The following is a 19,712-nucleotide window of genomic DNA, read 5'->3' as shown; positions in this document are numbered from 1 at the left end:
GCGCACCCTTTGTGCGCTCCAAGGTGCGCACGAAGTCGGAGCTCGGTTTGCCCCGGGTGCGCACCTTCGCCAGGGTGCGCACCTTGATGCGCACGCCTTGGCTGGGCTGCGCACCTTGGTGGGCGCCATGGTGCGCACCTTTCGTGCGCTCCAAGGTGCGCACGAAGTCGGAGCTCGGTTTGCCCCGGGTGCGCACCTTGGTGGGCGCCATGGTGCACTCCGAGGTGCCCAAGATTGGTGCGCACCAAGGAGCGCTCCGAAGTGCGCTCCAAGGTGCGCAGGTGCGCGCGAAGTCGAAAGTTGGGTTAATTGTCCGGTTTGCCTCGGGTGCGCACCTTGCGTGCACCTTCGCCAGGGTGGGCGCCTTGGTGCGCACACCTTGGCTGGGCTGCGCACCCGGGCGCGCACACCTTGGCACCCGCGTTTCCTTCATTTTAAATTTTTTTTTTTTACAATCTCTCAAGTGGGAAATTCTATAATCTCAACTTTTTTTGCCTTTTCAGGAAACTTTTGAATGGAGCGCATCATTGGTGCGCTCCGAAGTGTGCTCCAAGGTGCGCACCTCTGGTGTGCTCCAAAGCTCTCTCCAGCTGCGTGCACCTGCCCCGGCCGCGCACCCGGCCCCGCCCAGCTTCGCTCACCTGTCCCGGGCGTCTGGTGCGGAACCTTAGAGTAAGAAACATCACCGTGCACCTTGGCCAACGTGCGCGACTCGACCGAGCGCGCACTGGCCGAGGTGCACACCGATTTCACCTGGGTGCGCGCGCAGCACCTCGGGCGCACCGGGGTGCACGCACAACGCCCGGGTTGCACCGTGGCCTGTGTGCTCGGGGCGCCTCGGGTGCGCGCTCGGTGTCGCCCCCGCGCGCGCGGTAGTGCGGGCAGCGCACCCCGGCCCGGCCCGGCCCCGACGAGAACGCAAACGGGCAAAAGGTTTATTCAAATAGCATTGCGACGCCCGGCGAAAAACTAAAAAAGGGTGCAACACCGGGACTTCCCGGGAGGTCACCCATCCCAGTACTACTCCGGCCCAAGCGCGCTTAACTGCGGAGTTCTGATGGGATCCGGTGCACTAACGCTGGTATGATCGCACCCGTTATGAGCTTGTCGCAGTGTGTACTTAGCAAACCGCGACCCACGTGCGAATCCACCCCGGCCACCCACCCCCGTCGAGGTGCACACCCTCCCTCGCGAAGTGCGCCCCGTTCGCCAAGTGTGAGCCCTGCCCGGGTGCGCGCACCTTGCTAGGGCGTCGGGTGTGCACCCGGCCCGGCCTACGTGCGTGCACCTGGACGGGGCGTCGTGTGCGTGCAGTGTCCCGTCTGCAACGCGGTGCCCACACACCACCTCGGGCGCAACGACCTGCGCTCACATGTGGGCCGAGTGCACCTTGGTGCATGTTCGGGGCGCCTCGGGTGCACGCTCGATCTTGCCCCGGTGCACCAAGGCGCTCGGTTTGCCCCGGGTGCGCACTTGGTGCAAGGTGGGCACCCAAAATAGGGATCAAGCACCAAAACACAAGTTTCGGGATGCAAAATGGGACCCAAGGACCACAAATGCGTTCCAAGACCCATGATGGGTCCACGAGAACAAAAATGTGTTCCGAGACTTAATAAACAAATATTGGGTTTTAGGAGAAGAAACATGCTCTGATGCCCAAAACGAGAATCGACCCCGAAAAGGCCACAGGCCAAAAGTGGGATGCGAGACAAAAAAAAATGGGACCCGAGGACCAAAATTGGGTTCCCAGGTCGAAGACAGGGCAACCGGACAAGAAACGACCTCTAAGGCTCGAAATGAGTCCCGACGACTAAAACTTGACAAGAAGCACCCATCAGGCACCCAACTCGACACCCATGGGATGCCGACCCACCCGGGCTTCCACCTAGCACACCTTGGCACCCACCCACCCTCGCACCCAACCTCGCACCCAACTTAGCACCTTTGAACCCACATTGGCACTCACCCTGACCCTGGCACCTTGGAACCCACATTGGCACTCACCTTGACCCTGGCACCCACCTTTGCACTCACCTTGGGACCCACCCTGGCTCCCACCTCGGCACCCACCCAGACACCCACCTTGGTTCCTTGGCACCCACCTTGGATCCTTGGCACCCACCCCGACACCCACCTTGGCACGCAACTTGGCTACTTGCCACCCACCTTGGCTCCTTGACGCCCACCCCGACAACCACCCCGTGACCTACCCTGGCTAGGGTTGGTGCACACCCACCCTGGTGCCCACCTTGGCACCCACCCCATGACCCACCTTGGCACGCACCTTAGTACCCACCCCGTTACCCACCCTAGGACCCACCCCGTGACCCACCTTGGCCAGGGTGGGTGCCTTGGTGCGCACAACTTGCCTGGGCTGCACACCAGGGCGGGCTCAAGATGGCACCCGCGTTCCGTTTTTTTCACTATCTTTCAAAACGGAAATTTTAAAATCTCGTTTTTTTTTTTTTTTTGCCTTTTCTGGAAATTAGTGAAGGCAGCGCATCAAAGGTGCGCAATGCTGGTGCGAACCCGGGAGCGCTCCGATGTGTGCTCCAAGGTGCGGCGTGCACGAAGTCCGAGCCCGGCTTGCCCCGGGTGCGCACCTCGCGTGCACCTTCGCCGGGGTGAGCACCTTGGCTGGGTTGCGCGCCCTGGTGCGCACCAAGGAGCGCTCTGAAGTGTGCTCCAAGGTGCGGCGTGCACGAAGTCGGAGCTCGGTTTGCCCCGGGTGTGCACCTCGGGTGCGCACCTCGCGTGCACCTTCGCTGCGGTGGGCACCTTGGCTGGGTTGCGCGCCTTGGTGGGCACCATGCAGTGCACGAAGTCGGAGCCCGGTTTGCCCCGGGCGCGCACCTCCGCCAGGGTGGGCACCTTGGTGCGCACAACTTGCCTGGGCTGCGCACCAGGAAGGGCTCAAGATGGCACCCGCGTTCCGTTTTTTTCACTATCTTTCAGAACGGAAATTTTAAAATATCGTTTTTTTTTGCCTTTTCTGGAAATTAGTGAAGGCAGCGCATCAAAGGTGCGCAACGCTGGTGCGAACCTGGGAGCGCTCCGATGTGTGCTCCAAGGTGCGGCGTGCACGAAGTCGGAGCCCGGTTTGCCCCGGGTGCGCCCTGGTGGGCACCATGGTGCGCACCAAGGAGCGCTCCGAAGTGTGCTCCAAGGTGCGGCCTGCACGAAGTCGGAGCCCGGTTTGCCCCGGGCGTGCACCGCGGGTGGGCACCTTGGTGCGCATGCCTTGCCTGGGCTGCGCACCAGGGCGGGCTCAAGATGGCACCCGCGTTCCGTTTTTTTCACTATCTTTCAAAACGGAAATTTTAAAATCTCATTTTTTTTTGCCTTTTCTGGAAATTAGTGAAGGCAGCGCATCAAAGGTGCGCACCTCGCTGCCCACCACGGTGCGCAACGCCGGTGGGCACCCGGGAGTGCTTCGAAGTGTGCTCCAAGGTGCTGCGTGCACGTTGTCGGAGCCCGGTTTGCCCCGGGTGCGCACCTCGCGTGCACCTTCGTTGGGGTGGGCACCTTGGCTGGGTTTGCCCCGGCTGCGCTCCGAAGCGGGGTTATTGGAGCGCCGCCTCTTTTTTTGTCGGAGCGTTTGGTGGGGTTTCTCGCATTGGCTCTTCCCAGGCCCGGTTGCCACCCTGGCGCGCACGAAGTCGGAAGTAGGGTTAATTGCCCGGGTGCGCACCTTTGCCAGGGTGGGCACCTTACCTGGGCTGTGCACCAGGGCGGGCTCAAGATGGCACCCGCGTTCCGTTTTTTTCACTATCTTTCAAAACGGAAATTTTAAAATCTCCTCTTTTTTTTGCCTTTTCTGGAAATTAGTGAAGGCAGCGCATCAAAGGTGCGCACCTCGCTGCCCACCTTGGTGTGCTCTGAGGTGCGCACCCGGGAGCGCTACGAAGTGTGCTCCAAGGTGCGGCGTGCACGTTGTCGGAGCCCGGTTTGCCCCGGGTGCGCACCTCGCCTGCACCTTGGCCGGGGTGGGCACCCTGGCTGGGTTTGCCCAGGGTGCGCTCCGAAGCGGGGTTACTGGAGCGCCCCCTCTTTTTTTGTCAGAGCGTTTGGTGGGGTTTCTCGCATTGGCTCTTCCCAGGCCCGGTTGTTGGGTGCGCTCCCACCCTGGCGCGCGCGAAGTTGGAAGTTGGGTTAATTGCCCGGGCGCGCACCTTCGCCAGGGTGGGCACCTTGGTGCGCACACCTTGGCTGGGCTGCGCACCAGGGCGGGCTCAAGATGGCACCAGCATTCCCTTTTTCTCACTATCTTTCAAAACGGAAATTTTAAAATCTCGTTTTTTTTTGCCTTTTATGGAAATTAGTGAAGGCATCGCATCAAAGGTGCGCACCTCGCTGCCCACCTTGGTGTGCTCCGAGGTGCCCACCACGGTGCGCTCCGAGGTGCCCACCACGGTGCGCAACGCCGGTGCGAACCCGGGAGCGCCCCGATGTGTGCTCCAAGGTGCGGCGTGCACGAAGCCGGACCCCGGTTTGCCCCGGGTGCGCACCTCGCGTGCACCTTGGTGCGCACACCTTGGCTGGGTTGCGCGGCCTGGTGGGCACCATGGTGCGCACCAAGGAGCGCTCCGAAGTGTGCTCCAAGGTGCGGCGTGCACGAAGTCCTAGCCCGGTTTGCCCCGGGTGCGCACCTTCGCCGCGGTGGGCACCATGGCGTGCACGAAGTCGGAGCCCGGTTTGCCCCGGGTGCGCACCTCGCGTGCACCTTCGCCGGGGTGGGCACCTCGGCTGGGTTGCGCGCCCTGGTGCGCACCAAGGAGCGCTCCGAAGTGTGCTCCAAGGTGCGGCGTGCACGAAGTCGGAGCCCGGTTTGCCCCGGGTGCGCACCTTCGCCGCGGTGGGCACCCTGGTGCGCACCATGGCGTGCACGAAGTCGGAGCCCGGTTTGCCCCGGGTGCGCACCTCGCGTGCACCTTCGGCGGGGTTGCGCGCCCTGGTGCGCACCAAGGAGCGCTCCGAAGTGTGCTCCAAGGTGCGGCGTGCACGAAGTCGGAGCCCGGTTTGCCCCGGGTGCGCACCTCGCGTGCACCTTCGGCGGGGTTGCGCGCCCTGGTGGGCACCATGGTGCGCACCAAGGAGCGCTCCGAAGTGTGCTCCAAGGTGCGGCGTGCACGAAGTCGGAGCCCGGTTTGCCCCGGGTGCGCACCTCGCGTGCACCTTCGCCGCGGTGGGCACCATGGCGTGCACGAAGTCGGAGCCCGGTTTGCCCCGGGTGCGCACCTCGCGTGCACCTTCGCCGGGGTGGGCACCTCGGCTGGGTTGCGCGCCCTGGTGCGCACCAAGGAGCGCTCCGAAGTGTGCTCCAAGGTGCGGCGTGCACGAAGTCGGAGCCCGGTTTGCCCCGGGTGCGCACCTCGCGTGCACCTTCGCCGCGGTGGGCACCATGGCGTGCACGAAGTCGGAGCCCGGTTTGCCCCGGGTGCGCACCCCGCGTGCACCTTCGCCGGGGTGGGCACCTCGGCTGGGTTGCGCGCCCTGGTGCGCACCAAGGAGCGCTCCGAAGTGTGCTCCAAGGTGCGGCGTGCACGAAGTCGGAGCCCGGTTTGCCCCGGGTGCGCACCTCGCGTGCACCTTCGCCGCGGTGGGCACCTTGGCTGGGTTGGGCACCATTGAGCGCTCCGAAGTGTGCTCCAAGGTGCGCACCATGGCCCTCCAAGGTGCGCAGCATGGCGTGCACGAAGTCGGAGCCCGGTTTGCCCCGGGTGCGCACCTCGCGTGCACCTTCGCCAGGGTGGGCACCTCGTTGCGCACACCTTCTCAATGTTTTCTTGCCTTTTCTGGAAATTGGTGAAGGCAGCGCATCAAAGGTGCGCACCTCGGTGTGCTCCGAGGTGCGAACCCGAGAGCGCTCCGAGGTGCCCACGAAGTCGAAAGTCGGGTTAATTGCATTGTTTTCCCCGGGTGCGCTCCGAGGTGCGCAACATCGGTGCGCACCAAGGAGGGCTCCGAAGTGTGCTCCAAGGTGCGCACGATTCGGAGCTCGGTTTGCCCGGGGTGCGCACACCTTGGCTGGGTTGCGCACCCTTTGTGCGCTCCAAGGTGCGCACGAAGTCGGAGCTCGGTTTGCCCCGGGTGCGCACCTTCGCCAGGGTGCGCACCTTGATGCGCACGCCTTGGCTGGGCTGCGCACCTTGGTGGGCGCCATGGTGCGCACCTTTCGTGCGCTCCAAGGTGCGCACGAAGTCGGAGCTCGGTTTGCCCCGGGTGCGCACCTTGGTGGGCGCCATGGTGCACTCCGAGGTGCCCAAGATTGGTGCGCACCAAGGAGCGCTCCGAAGTGCGCTCCAAGGTGCGCAGGTGCGCGCGAAGTCGAAAGTTGGGTTAATTGTCCGGTTTGCCTCGGGTGCGCACCTTGCGTGCACCTTCGCCAGGGTGGGCGCCTTGGTGCGCACACCTTGGCTGGGCTGCGCACCCGGGCGCGCACACCTTGGCACCCGCGTTTCCTTCATTTTAAATTTTTTTTTTTTACAATCTCTCAAGTGGGAAATTCTATAATCTCAACTTTTTTTGCCTTTTCAGGAAACTTTTGAATGGAGCGCATCATTGGTGCGCTCCGAAGTGTGCTCCAAGGTGCGCACCTCTGGTGTGCTCCAAAGCTCTCTCCAGCTGCGTGCACCTGCCCCGGCCGCGCACCCGGCCCCGCCCAGCTTCGCTCACCTGTCCCGGGCGTCTGGTGCGGAACCTTAGAGTAAGAAACATCACCGTGCACCTTGGCCAACGTGCGCGACTCGACCGAGCGCGCACTGGCCGAGGTGCACACCGATTTCACCTGGGTGCGCGCGCAGCACCTCGGGCGCACCGGGGTGCGCGCACAACGCCCGGGTTGCACCGTGGCCTGTGTGCTCGGGGCGCCTCGGGTGCGCGCTCGGTGTCGCCCCCGCGCGCGCGGTAGTGCGGGCAGCGCACCCCGGCCCGGCCCGGCCCCGACGAGAACGCAAACGGGCAAAAGGTTTATTCAAATAGCATTGCGACGCCCGGCGAAAAACTAAAAAAGGGTGCAACACCGGGACTTCCCGGGAGGTCACCCATCCCAGTACTACTCCGGCCCAAGCGCGCTTAACTGCGGAGTTCTGATGGGATCCGGTGCACTAACGCTGGTATGATCGCACCCGTTATGAGCTTGTCGCAGTGTGTACTTAGCAAACCGCGACCCACGTGCGAATCCACCCCGGCCACCCACCCCCGTCGAGGTGCACACCCTCCCTCGCGAAGTGCGCCCCGTTCGCCAAGTGTGAGCCCTGCCCGGGTGCGCGCACCTTGCTAGGGCGTCGGGTGTGCACCCGGCCCGGCCTACGTGCGTGCACCTGGACGGGGCGTCGTGTGCGTGCAGTGTCCCGTCTGCAACGCGGTGCCCACACACCACCTCGGGCGCAACGACCTGCGCTCACATGTGGGCCGAGTGCACCTTGGTGCATGTTCGGGGCGCCTCGGGTGCACGCTCGATCTTGCCCCGGTGCACCAAGGCGCTCGGTTTGCCCCGGGTGCGCACTTGGTGCAAGGTGGGCACCCAAAATAGGGATCAAGCACCAAAACACAAGTTTCGGGATGCAAAATGGGACCCAAGGACCACAAATGCGTTCCAAGACCCATGATGGGTCCACGAGAACAAAAATGTGTTCCGAGACTTAATAAACAAATATTGGGTTTTAGGAGAAGAAACATGCTCTGATGCCCAAAACGAGAATCGACCCCGAAAAGGCCACAGGCCAAAAGTGGGATGCGAGACAAAAAAAAATGGGACCCGAGGACCAAAATTGGGTTCCCAGGTCGAAGACAGGGCAACCGGACAAGAAACGACCTCTAAGGCTCGAAATGAGTCCCGACGACTAAAACTTGACAAGAAGCACCCATCAGGCACCCAACTCGACACCCATGGGATGCCGACCCACCCGGGCTTCCACCTAGCACACCTTGGCACCCACCCACCCTCGCACCCAACCTCGCACCCAACTTAGCACCTTTGAACCCACATTGGCACTCACCCTGACCCTGGCACCTTGGAACCCACATTGGCACTCACCTTGACCCTGGCACCCACCTTTGCACTCACCTTGGGACCCACCCTGGCTCCCACCTCGGCACCCACCCAGACACCCACCTTGGTTCCTTGGCACCCACCTTGGATCCTTGGCACCCACCCCGACACCCACCTTGGCACGCAACTTGGCTACTTGCCACCCACCTTGGCTCCTTGACGCCCACCCCGACAACCACCCCGTGACCTACCCTGGCTAGGGTTGGTGCACACCCACCCTGGTGCCCACCTTGGCACCCACCCCATGACCCACCTTGGCACGCACCTTAGTACCCACCCCGTTACCCACCCTAGGACCCACCCCGTGACCCACCTTGGCCAGGGTGGGTGCACCCACCCTGGTGCCCACCTTGGCACCCACCCATCCTAGCACCCAGCCTGTGACCGGGCTTGGAACCCAACCTTGCACCCGTCTTGGCCAGTGTGGGTGCGCACCCATCCTGGCACCCACGTTGTGACACACCCTTTAACCCACGCACCCTAGCAGCCACGTTGGCACCCACCTTGGAACACAACCTAGCAACTTGGCACCCACCCCGTGACCCACCTTGGCATCCACCATAGCAGTCGCCCACTTGGCACCCACCTTGGAACCCAAGTTGGCACCCACCTCGGCACCCACCTTGACACTTGTGGACCCACCTTGCCACTCACCCTAGCATCGACCCATCCTAGCACCCACCCTGGCACCTTTGCACCCTAGCACTCACCCATCCTAGCACCTAACCTGTGACCCACCTTGACACTCACCCTCGCACCCACCTTGGAACCCAACCTAGCACCCACCCACCCTGACACCAACCCTAGCACCTACCCACCCTTGCACCCACCCTGTGACCCATCTTGGCACCCACCCATCCTACCACTCAACCTATCACCCACCTTCTCACCCACCTTGGCATCCACCTTAGCACCCACCCACACTGGCACCTTGGCACCCACCTCGGGCAAGGTGGGTGCACACCCACCCTGACACCCAATTTAGAACCAACCGAGCATGTTACCCACCTTGGCACCCACATTGCAGCCCACCCTAGTACCCACCCTATGACCCACATTGGCATCCACACCCTAGCACCCAGGCACCTCGACACCCGCCTTGACACGCACCCTAGCACTAAACCTGTGACCCACCTTGGAACTCACCCTAGAACCCACCCACCCTGTGAACCACCTTGGCATCCACCTTAGCACCCACCCACCTTGGCACCCACTCTAGCACTCACCCATCCTAACACCCAACTTGTTACCCACCTTGGCACCCGCCCTCGCGTCCACCTTGAAACCCACCCTAGCACCCACCCACGCAGGAGCCCACCTTGGCACCCAACCTAACACCCACGCATCCTGGCACCCAACTTGTGACCCACCTTGGAACCCACCCTAGTACCCACCTTTGAACCCACTATATCACCAACCCACCTTGGCACCCACCCTATGACCCTCTTTGGAATCCACCCTAGCACGCACCCACCCTGGCACCCACCATGGAGCGCACCCTAGCACCCACCCACCTCGGCACGCACCTCAACACCCACCTTGGTGTGCGCACTGCGCCAACCTCTCAAAGACCCTATGTGGTGCGCTCCAAAGTGTACACCTTTGGTGCGCTCCAAGGTGCGCACCTTTGGTGCACACCGAGGTGCACACCAAAGTGTGCACCGAGGTGAGCACCAAAGTGCACTCCAAGGTGCACACCAAGGCGTGCACCTTTGGTGCGGTCAATGCAAACGAATTCGGAAGTTGGGGTCGATGTCCTAATCGCTGCTGCAGACTACACGTATGAGAATCGGACAAATAGCTTTATATAGGGGAGGTGTTGCGTTTGATGGGTCGACTCCCCTGGTTGTGTGCACTGCACCAACTTCAAAGACCCTGTCTTGTTTAAGAAGTCAAAAGTTGGGGTGGATGTCCTAATCATTGCTGCAGTCTACGCATGTATGAGAATCAGACAAATAGCTTATATAGGGGAGGTGTTGCATTCGGTGGGTTGACTCCCCTGGTTGTGCGCACTGCGCCAACCTCAAAGACCCCGCATAGCAGAAGAAGTCGGAAGTCGGATTTTGGTGAGCACCAAGGCGTGCACCTTTGGTGCGGTCAACGCAGACGAATTCAGAAGTTGGGGTGGATGTCCTAATCGTTGTTGCAGGCTACACATGTATGAGAATCAGACAAATAGCTTATATAGGGGAGGTGTTGGGTTTGATGGGTCAACTCCCTTGGTTGTGCGCATTACGCCAACCTCAAAGACCTTGTTTTCGTTAAGAAGTCAAAAGTTGGGGTCAATGTCCTAATGGCTCCTGTAGGCTACACATGTATGAGAATCGGACAAATAGCTTATATAGGGGAGGTGTTGGGTTTGATGGGTCGACTCCCCTGGTTGTGCGCATTACGTCAACCTCAAAGACCTTGTTTTCGTTAAGAAGTCAAAAGTTGGGGTCGATGTCCTAATTGCTCCTGTAGACTACACATGTATGAGAATCAGACAAATAGCTTATATAGGGGAGGTGTTGGGTTTGATGGGTTGACTCCCCTAGTTGTTCGCATTACACCAACCTCAAAGACCTTGTTTTCGTTTAGAAGCCGAAAGTTGGGGTCGATGTCCTAATTGCTCCTGCAGGCTACGCATGTATGAGAATCAGACAAATAGCTTATATAGGGGAGGTGTTGGGTTTGATGGGTCGACTCCCCTGGTTGTGCGCATTGCGCCAACCTCAAAGACCCTGCATTGCGGATGAAGTCGAAAGTCAGAGTTTGGTGTGCTACAAGGTGTGGTCGAAGGTGCTCACCTAGGTGTGCACCTTTGGAGCGCAGGAAAAGTGCCCTCCAAAAGTGCGCACCTTTGGAGTGCACAAAAGTGCCCTCCAAAAGTGCGCACCTTTGGAGCGCACAAAAGTGCCCTCCAAAAAGTGCCCTCCAAAAGTGCGCACCTTTGGAGCGCACAAAAGTGCCCTCCAAAAAGTGCCCTCCAAAAGTGCGCACCTTTGGAGTGCAGAAAAGTGCCCTCCAAAAAGTGCCCTCCAAAAGTGTGCACCTTTGGAGTGCACAAAAGTGCCCTCCAAAAGTGCGCACCTTTGGAGCGCAGAAAAGTGCCCTCCAAAAAGTGCCCTCCAAAAGTGCGCACCTTTGGAGCGCAGAAAAGTGCCCTCCAAAAAGTGCCCTCCAAAAGTGCGCACCTTTGGAGCGCAGAAAAGTGCCCTCCAAAAAGTGCCCTCCAAAAGTGCGCACCTTTGGAGCGCAGAAAAGTGCCCTCCAAAAAGTGCCCTCCAAAAGTGCGCACCTTTGGAGCGCACAAAAGTGCCCTCCAAAAAGTGCCCTCCAAAAGTGCGCACCTTTGGAGCGCACAAAAGTGCCCTCCAAAAGTGCGCACCTTTGGAGCGCACAAAAGTGCCCTCCAAAAGTGCGCACTTTTGGTGCGCACCAAGGCGCTGGTTCGGTCGTTGCAGGCGAGTTCGGAAGTTGGGGTCGATGTCCTGAGCGGAGGTGCAAACTACACAGGTGTCGGAATCGGACAAATAGCTTATATAGGGGAGGTGTATGCTTCGATGGGTCGACTCCCCAGGTTGAGCGCACCGCGCCAACCTCAAAGACCCTACGGTATGGATGAAGTCGGAAGTTGGGTCCGATGACCGATTCGATTAGTAGGTATGCTCATGAGGTCGGAATTTGGGTCCGATGACCTGCCATGTGCAGGAAGGCGAATGTTGGCACTGTGCGTTGCAAGGTGCACACCAAGGTGCTGGTGCGGTCTTTTTAGTCGAGTTCGGAAGTTGGGGTCGATGTCCTGATCGGAGGTGCAAGCTACACAGGTGTGGGAATCGGACAAATAGCTTATATAGGGGAGGTGTATGCTTCGTTGGGTCGACTCCCCGGGTTGAGCGCACCGCGCCAACCTCAAAGACCCTACGGTATGGATGAAGTCGGAAGTTGGGTCCGATGACCGATTCGATATGTAGGCATACTCGCGAGGTCGGAATTTGGGTCCGATGACCTGCCATGTGCAGGAAGGCGAATGTTGGCACTGTGCGTTGCAAGGTGCGCACCAAGGCGCTGGTTCGGTCGTTGCAGGCGAGTTCGGAAGTTGGGGTCGATGTCCTGATCGGAGGTGCAAACTACACAGGTGTGGGAATCGGACAAATAGCTTATATAGGGGAGGTGTATGCTTCGTTGGGTCGACTCCCCGGGTTGAGCGCACCGCGCCAACCTCAAAGACCCTACGGTATGGATGAAGTCGGAAGTTGTGTCCGATGACCGATTCGATATGTAGGCATACTCGCGAGGTCGGAATTTGGGTCCGATGACCTGCCATGTGCAGGAAGGCGAATGTTGGGACTGTGCGTCGCAAGGTGCGCACCAAGGCGCTGGTGCCGTCGTTGCAGTCGAGTTCGGAAGTTGGGGTCGATGTCCTGGTCAGAGGTGCAAACTACACAGGTGTGGGAATCGGACAAATAGCTTATATAGGGGAGGTGTATGCTTCGATGGGTCGACTCCCCGGGTTGAGCGCACCGCGCCAACCTCAAAGACCCTACAGTATGGATGAAGTCGGAAGTTGGGTCCGATGACCGATTCGATACGTAGGCATATTGGCGAGGTCTGAATTTGTGTCCGATGACCTGCCATGCGCAGGAAGGCGGAATTTGGGTCCGATGACCGAGTTGATGGCGTGCCATGCGCAGAAAGGCGGAATTTGGGTCCGATGACCGAGTTGATGTTGATGGCCCGCCATGCACAGGAAGGCGGAATTTGGGTCCGATGACCGATTTGAAGGCGTGCCATGCGCAGAAAGGCGGAGTTTGGGTCCGATGACCGAGTTGATATTGATGGCCCGCCATGCGCAGGAAGGCGGAATTTGGGTCCGATGACCTGACATACGCATGGAGTCCGACTCGGGGGCCGATGTTCGATTCGATGACTTGCATTGTGGGTAAAGTCGGAAGTTGTGGTCTTTGACCCGATTCGATGACCAGACTTCGGCTGCTTGAGAATCGGACAAATAACTTATATAGGGGAGGTAGTGTTCTCGAGCATCCTCCCCCCGTGCCCGTTTATGTCGATTGATGCTGGTGCTCGACTGGTTGGAGCGCTCGGATGCAAAAATCTTGCACCAGGATTTATCGATTGTGATGGACACGGCAAGTCTCCTGATTGCTATGCAGGAGCTCATCGTGAATCTCTATGCGGCCTTGGTATGGACTCGACCTGCGGAATGGTTCGGCAATGGTAGTCGCTCCAACACGTCCTTGCAATGGCCACAGAGGTGATTCGACTAGAGCTCCAGTCTAGCTTTTGGGTTGCTTGGCGGACTGGTATAGCCGCGATCGAGTTCCGGCCATGAACGTTTTAGATAGCTCTTGGGCTTTCTGGGACGGAAGTCGGAAGTTTGGGCTGTTGTCCGATTTGATGACCATTCTTCGGATGTGTGAGAATCGGACAAATAACTTATATAGGGGACTGTGTTGTCTCACGCAGCCCCCTCCGTGCCCCTCTATCTCGACCGATGTTGGTGCTTGAAAGGGTTGGGATCGCTCGGATTTATAAACGTGCACCACCATTTGTCGAGTGTGAGGGACGCGGCAGGTCTCCTAAATGCTATACGGGCGCTCTCTGAGAATCTCTATCCGGCCTCGACACAGACTAGTCTTGCTGAATGGTTTGGCACTGGTAGTCGATCCAACACGTCGTTGTTGTGGCCGCCTAGGCGATTCGATTCGAGCCCCCGTCTAGCTTTTGGGTTGCTTGGCGGATTTTGCCCTATCCGCAAGTGAGCTCGGTCCCTAAACGTTCGAGAAACCCGATTGCTATGCGCCGACTCTCTTTCTTGCGAGCCTCCATCTAGCTTTTGGGTCTCTACGGAACGGAAGTCGGAATCTGGGACCGTTGTTTGATTCGACGAGGCAGACTACGGTTGTGCGAGAATCGGACAAATAACTTATATAGGGGAGGTGTTGACTGGAGCATTCTCCCCCGTGCCCCTCTAACTCGACCAATGCTGGCGCTCGAACGGTGGTAGCGCTCGGATTTTCGTTGAGCGCCAGCATTGGTCGATTTAGAGGGGCATGCGAGATTCCCGAATGCTATGCGAGGGCTCTAACGGAAATGTCTATTGGTTTCGGTATGGATGCAATTGCGAGTGGTTCGGCAAAGGTAGTCGTTCCGATGCGTCCATGTCGTGGCCAAATCGATAATTCGATTTGAGCCCTCGTATAGCATTTGGGTCTCTCGATGTGATTCCGCATTCCAGTCCCTTTGGGCACTGCTTGAGCCGCATCCCAGGGGGTTCCCTTCCCAATAATCTGCCTCGCAACCCGATTGCTATGCGGTGAGGCTCCTCGGCCGCCTCGGAACTATCTGTGTATCAGACGCATCGCGGGATAAGGGGTTGGCAACGGTAGTCGCCCCAAGCGCGTCCGATGCTTGGACCATTCCGAGGCGGCCCTGAAGCCTCTTCCGTCTAGCCGTTGGGTCCTTCTCGCCGCATCCCTTGCCTCGCACCCCGATTGCTATGCGGTGAGGCTCCTCGGCCGCCTTGGAACTATCTGTGTATCAGACGCATCGCGGGATAAGGGGTTGTCACTGGTAGTCGCCCCAAGCGCGTCCGATGCTTGGACCATTCCGAGGCGGCCCTGAAGCCTCTTCCGTCTAGCCGTTGGGTCCTTCTCGCCGCATCCCTCGACTCGCACCCCGATTGCTATGCGGTGAGGCTCCTCGGCCGCCTTGGAACTATCTGTGTATCGGACGCGTCGCGGGATAAGGGGTTGTCACTGGTAGTCGCCCCAAGCGCGTCCGATGCTTGGACCATTCCGAGGCGGCCCTGAAGCCTCTTCCGTCTAGCCGTTGGGTCCTTCTCGCCGCATCCCTCGCCTCGCACCCCGATTGCTATGCGGTGAGGCTCCTCGGCCGCCTTGGAACTATCTGTGTATCGGACGCGTCGCGGGATAAGGGGTTGTCACTGGTAGTCGCCCCAAGCGCGTGCGATGCATGGACCATTCCCAGGCGGCCCTGAAGCCTCTTCCGTCTAGCCGTTGGGTCCTTCTCGCCGCATCCCTCGCCTCGCACCCCGATTGCTATGCGGTGAGGCTCCTCGGCCGCCTTGGAACTATCTGTGTATCGGACGCGTCGCGGGATAAGGGGTTGTCACTGGTAGTCGCCCCAAGCGCGTCCGATGCTTGGACCATTCCGAGGCGGCCCTGAAGCCTCTTCCGTCTAGCCGTTGGGTCCTTCTCGCCGCATCCCTCGCCTCGCACCCCGATTGCTATGCGGTGAGGCTCCTCGGCCGCCTTGGAACTATCTGTGTATCGGACGCGTCGCGGGATAAGGGGTTGTCACTGGTAGTCGCCCCAAGCGCGTCCGATGCTTGGACCATTCCGAGGCGGACCTGAAGCCTCTTCCGTCTAGCCGTTGGGTCCTTCTCGCCGCATCCCTCGCCTCGCACCCCGATTGCTATGCGGTGAGGCTCCTCGGCCGCCTTGGAACTATCTGTGTATCGGACGCGTCGCGGGATAAGGGGTTGTCACTGGTAGTCGCCCCAAGCGCGTCCGATGCTTGGACCATTCCGAGGCGGCCCTGAAGCCTCTTCCGTCTAGCCGTTGGGTCCTTCTCGCCGCATCCCTCGCCTCGCACCCCGATTGCTATGCGGTGAGGCTCCTCGGCCGCCTTGGAACTATCTGTGTATCGGACGCATCGCGGGATAAGGGGTTGTCACTGGTAGTCGCCCCAAGCGCGTCCGATGCTTGGACCATTCCGAGGCGGCCCTGAAGCCTCTTCCGTCTAGCCGTTGGGTCCTTCTCGCCGCATCCCTCGCCTCGCACCCCGATTGCTATGCGGTGAGGCTCCTCGGCCGCCTTGGAACTATCTGTGTATCGGACGCGTCGCGGGATAAGGGGTTGTCACTGGTAGTCGCCCCAAGCGCGTCCGATGCTTGGACCATTCCGAGGCGGCCCTGAAGCCTCTTCCGTCTAGCCGTTGGGTCCTTCTCGCCGCATCCCTCGCCTCGCACCCCGATTGCTATGCGGTGAGGCTCCTCGGCCGCCTTGGAACTATCTGTGTATCGGACGCGTCGCGGGATAAGGGGTTGTCACTGGTAGTCGCCCCAAGCGCGTCCGATGCTTGGACCATTCCGAGGCGGACCTGAAGCCTCTTCCGTCTAGCCGTTGGGTCCTTCTCGCCGCATCCCTCGCCTCGCACCCCGATTGCTATGCGGTGAGGCTCCTCGGCCGCCTTGGAACTATCTGTGTATCGGACGCGTCGCGGGATAAGGGGTTGTCACTGGTAGTCGCCCCAAGCGCGTCCGATGCTTGGACCATTCCGAGGCGGCCCTGAAGCCTCTTCCGTCTAGCCGTTGGGTCCTTCTTGCCGCATCCCTCGCCTCGCACCCCGATTGCTATGCGGTGAGGCTCCTCGGCCGCCTTGGAACTATCTGTGTATCGGACGCGTCGCGGGATAAGGGGTTGTCACTGGTAGTCGCCCCAAGCGCGTCCGATGCTTGGACCATTCCGAGGCGGCCCTGAAGCCTCTTCCGTCTAGCCGTTGGGTCCTTCTCGCCGCATCCCTCGCCTCGCACCCCGATTGCTATGCGGTGAGGCTCCTCGGCCGCCTTGGAACTATCTGTGTATCGGACGCATCGCGGGATAAGGGGTTGTCACTGGTAGTCGCCCCAAGCGCGTCCGATGCTTGGACCATTCCGAGGCGGCCCTGAAGCCTCTTCCGTCTAGCCGTTGGGTCCTTCTCGCCGCATCCCTCGCCTCGCACCCCGATTGCTATGCGGTGAGGCTCCTCGGCCGCCTTGGAACTATCTGTGTATCGGACGCGTCGCGGGATAAGGGGTTGTCACTGGTAGTCGCCCCAAGCGCGTCCGATGCTTGGACCATTCCGAGGCGGACCTGAAGCCTCTTCCGTCTAGCCGTTGGGTCCTTCTCGCCGCATCCCTCGCCTCGCACCCCGATTGCTATGCGGTGAGGCTCCTCGGCCGCCTTGGAACTATCTGTGTATCGGACGCGTCGCGGGATAAGGGGTTGTCACTGGTAGTCGCCCCAAGCGCGTCCGATGCTTGGACCATTCCGAGGCGGCCCTGAAGCCTCTTCCGTCTAGCCGTTGGGTCCTTCTCGCCGCATCCCTCGCCTCGCACCCCGATTGCTATGCGGTGAGGCTCCTCGGCCGCCTTGGAACTATCTGTGTATCGGACGCGTCGCGGGATAAGGGGTTGTCACTGGTAGTCGCCCCAAGCGCGTCCGATGCTTGGACCATTCCGAGGCGGACCTGAAGCCTCTTCCCTCTAGCCGTTGGGGCTTTCTCGCCGCATCCCTCGCCTCGCACCCCGATTGCTATTCGGTGAGGCTCCTCGGCCGACTTGGAACTATCTGTGTATCGGACGCATCACGGGATAAGGGGTTGGCAGTGGTAGTCGCCCCAAGCGCGTCCGATGCTTGGACCATTCCGAGGCGGCCCTGCAGCCTCTTCCGTCTAGCCGTTGGGGCCATCTCGCTGCATCCCCCACCTCGCACCACGATTGCTATGCGGTGAGGCTCCTTGGCCGCCTCGGAACTATCTGTGTATCGGACGCATCGCGGGATAAGGGGTTGTCACTGGTAGTCGCCCCAAGCGCGTCCGATGCTTGGACTATTCCGAGGCGGCCCTGCAGCCTCTTCCGTCTAGCCGTTGGGGCCATCTCGCCGCATCCCCCAGCTCCTCGGCCGCCTCGGAACTATCTGTGTATCGGACGCATCGCGGGATAAGGGGTTGGCAGTGGTAGTCGCCCCAAGCGCGTTCGATGCTTGGACTATTCCGAGGCGGCCCCGCAGCCTTTTCCGTCTACCCTTTGGGGCCATCTCGCCGCATCCCTCGCCTCGCACCCCGATTGCTATGCGGTGAGGCTCCTCGGCCGCCTGGGAACTATCTTCGTATCGGATGCATCGCGGGATAAGGGGTTGTCACTGGTAGTCGCCCCAAGCGCGTCCGATGCTTGGACTATTCCGAGGCGGCCCTGTGGCCTCTTCCGTCTAGCCGTTGGGGCCATCTCGCCGCATCCCTCACCTCGCACCCCCATTGCTATGCGGTGAGGCTCCTCGGCCGCCTTGGAACTGTCTTCGTATCGGAAGCATCGCGGGATAAGGGGTTGTCACTGGTAGTCGCCCCAAGCGCGTCCGATGCTTGGACTATTCCGAGGCGGCCCTGCAGCCTCTTCCGTCTAGCCGTTGGGGCCATCTCGCCGCATCCCCCACCTCGCACCCGGATTGCTATGCGGTGAGGCTCCTCGGCCGCCTTGGAACTATCTTCGTATCGGACGCATCGCGGGATAAGGGGTTGTCACTGGTAGTCGCCCCAAGCGCGTCCGATGCTTGGACTATTCCGACGCGGCCCTGTGGCCTCTTCCGTCTAGCCGTTGGGGCCATCTCGCCGCATCCCCCACCTCGCACCCCGATTGCTATGCGGTGAGGCTCCTCGGCCGCCTTGGAACCATCTTCGTATCGGACGCATCGCGGGATGAGGGGTTGTCACTGGTAGTCGCCCCAAGCGCGTCCGATGCTTGGACCATTCCGAGGCGGCCCTGAAGCCTCTTCCGTCTAGCCGTTGGGGCCTTCCCGCCCCATCCCTCGCCTCGCACCCCCGATTGCTATGCGGTGAGGCTCCTCGGCCGCCTTGGAACCATCTGTGTATCGGACGCATCGCGGGATAAGGGGTTGGCACTGGTAGTCGCCCCAAGCGCGTCCGATGCTTGGAGCATTCCGAGGTGGCCCTGAAGCCTCTTCCGTCTAGCCGTTGGGGCCTTCCCGCCCCATCCCTCGCCTCGCACCCCGATTGATATGCGGTGAGGCTCCTCGGCCGCCTTGGAACTATCTGTGTATCGGACGCATCGCGGGATAAGGGGTTGGCACTGGTAGTCGTCCCAATCGCGTCCGATGCTTGGACCATTCCGAGGCGGCCCTGCAGCCTCTTCCGTTTAGCCGTCGGGGCCTTCCCGCCGCATCCCTCGCCTCGCATCCCGATTCCTATGCGGTGAGTCTTCTCGGCCGCCGCGGAACTATACCTGTTATTGCTACTGCATCCTTCGGCTGGTAACCTCCTCTGCCGCCTTGGAACGTTCTCTTTGTCGGACGCGTCGCGGGATAAGGGGTTGGCACTGGTAGTCGCCCCAAGCGCGCCCGATGCATAGACCGCTCCGAGTTGACCTTGCTTTCAGCCTCTCACATGCATAGACCTCTCTGAGTCGACCCTGCAGCCTCTCACGTTTAGCCTTTGGAATCTCGCCTCACAACATGATTGCTATCCTTGATGCATCCCTTGCCTCGAGCCCTGATTGCTTTCTTGGCTGCATCCCTCCTCTCCTCACAGCCCGGTTGTCATCACTGCTTCATCCGTCGCTTCATGCATTCTGGCTGCTGGGCCCTTCCCACCGCACACCTCGATTGCTATCTCTTCTGCATCACACACCCCGATTGCTATCTCTGCTACATCCCTCGGCTCTCACTTCTGCATCCTTCGCCTCCCACCTCGATTGCTATCAATGCTGCATCCGTAACCTCACACCCCGATTGCTATGCGGGGAGGCTCCTTGGCCGCCTTGGAAATTTCTGTGTGTCGGACGCACCGCGGGATAAGGGGTTGGCACTGGTAGTCGCCCCAAGTGCGCCCGATTCTTAGACCGCTTCGAGGTGACCTCGTA

At 60.5% G+C, this 19,712-nt stretch overlaps 2 non-coding genes across 2 annotated transcripts; both read right to left on the bottom strand.

Annotated features, from left to right (window-relative positions):
* Nucleotides 1-976: 976 nt before the first annotated feature.
* Nucleotides 977-1,095, bottom strand: LOC131869405 (5S ribosomal RNA). Its single transcript, XR_009367788.1, has one exon. It is a non-coding gene; the product is annotated as a 5S ribosomal RNA (ribosomal RNA).
* A 5,915-nt stretch (nucleotides 1,096-7,010) lies between these two features.
* Nucleotides 7,011-7,129, bottom strand: LOC131869394 (5S ribosomal RNA). The gene has a single exon (XR_009367777.1). It is a non-coding gene; the product is annotated as a 5S ribosomal RNA (ribosomal RNA).
* Between the last annotated feature and the right edge of the window lie 12,583 nt (nucleotides 7,130-19,712).

The sequence above is a fragment of the Cryptomeria japonica genome, unplaced genomic scaffold, assembly GCF_030272615.1.
Source record: "Cryptomeria japonica unplaced genomic scaffold, Sugi_1.0 HiC_scaffold_246, whole genome shotgun sequence".
Lineage (NCBI taxonomy): Eukaryota > Viridiplantae > Streptophyta > Pinopsida > Cupressales > Cupressaceae > Cryptomeria > Cryptomeria japonica.
This window is presented reverse-complemented; position numbering and strand designations above follow the sequence as displayed.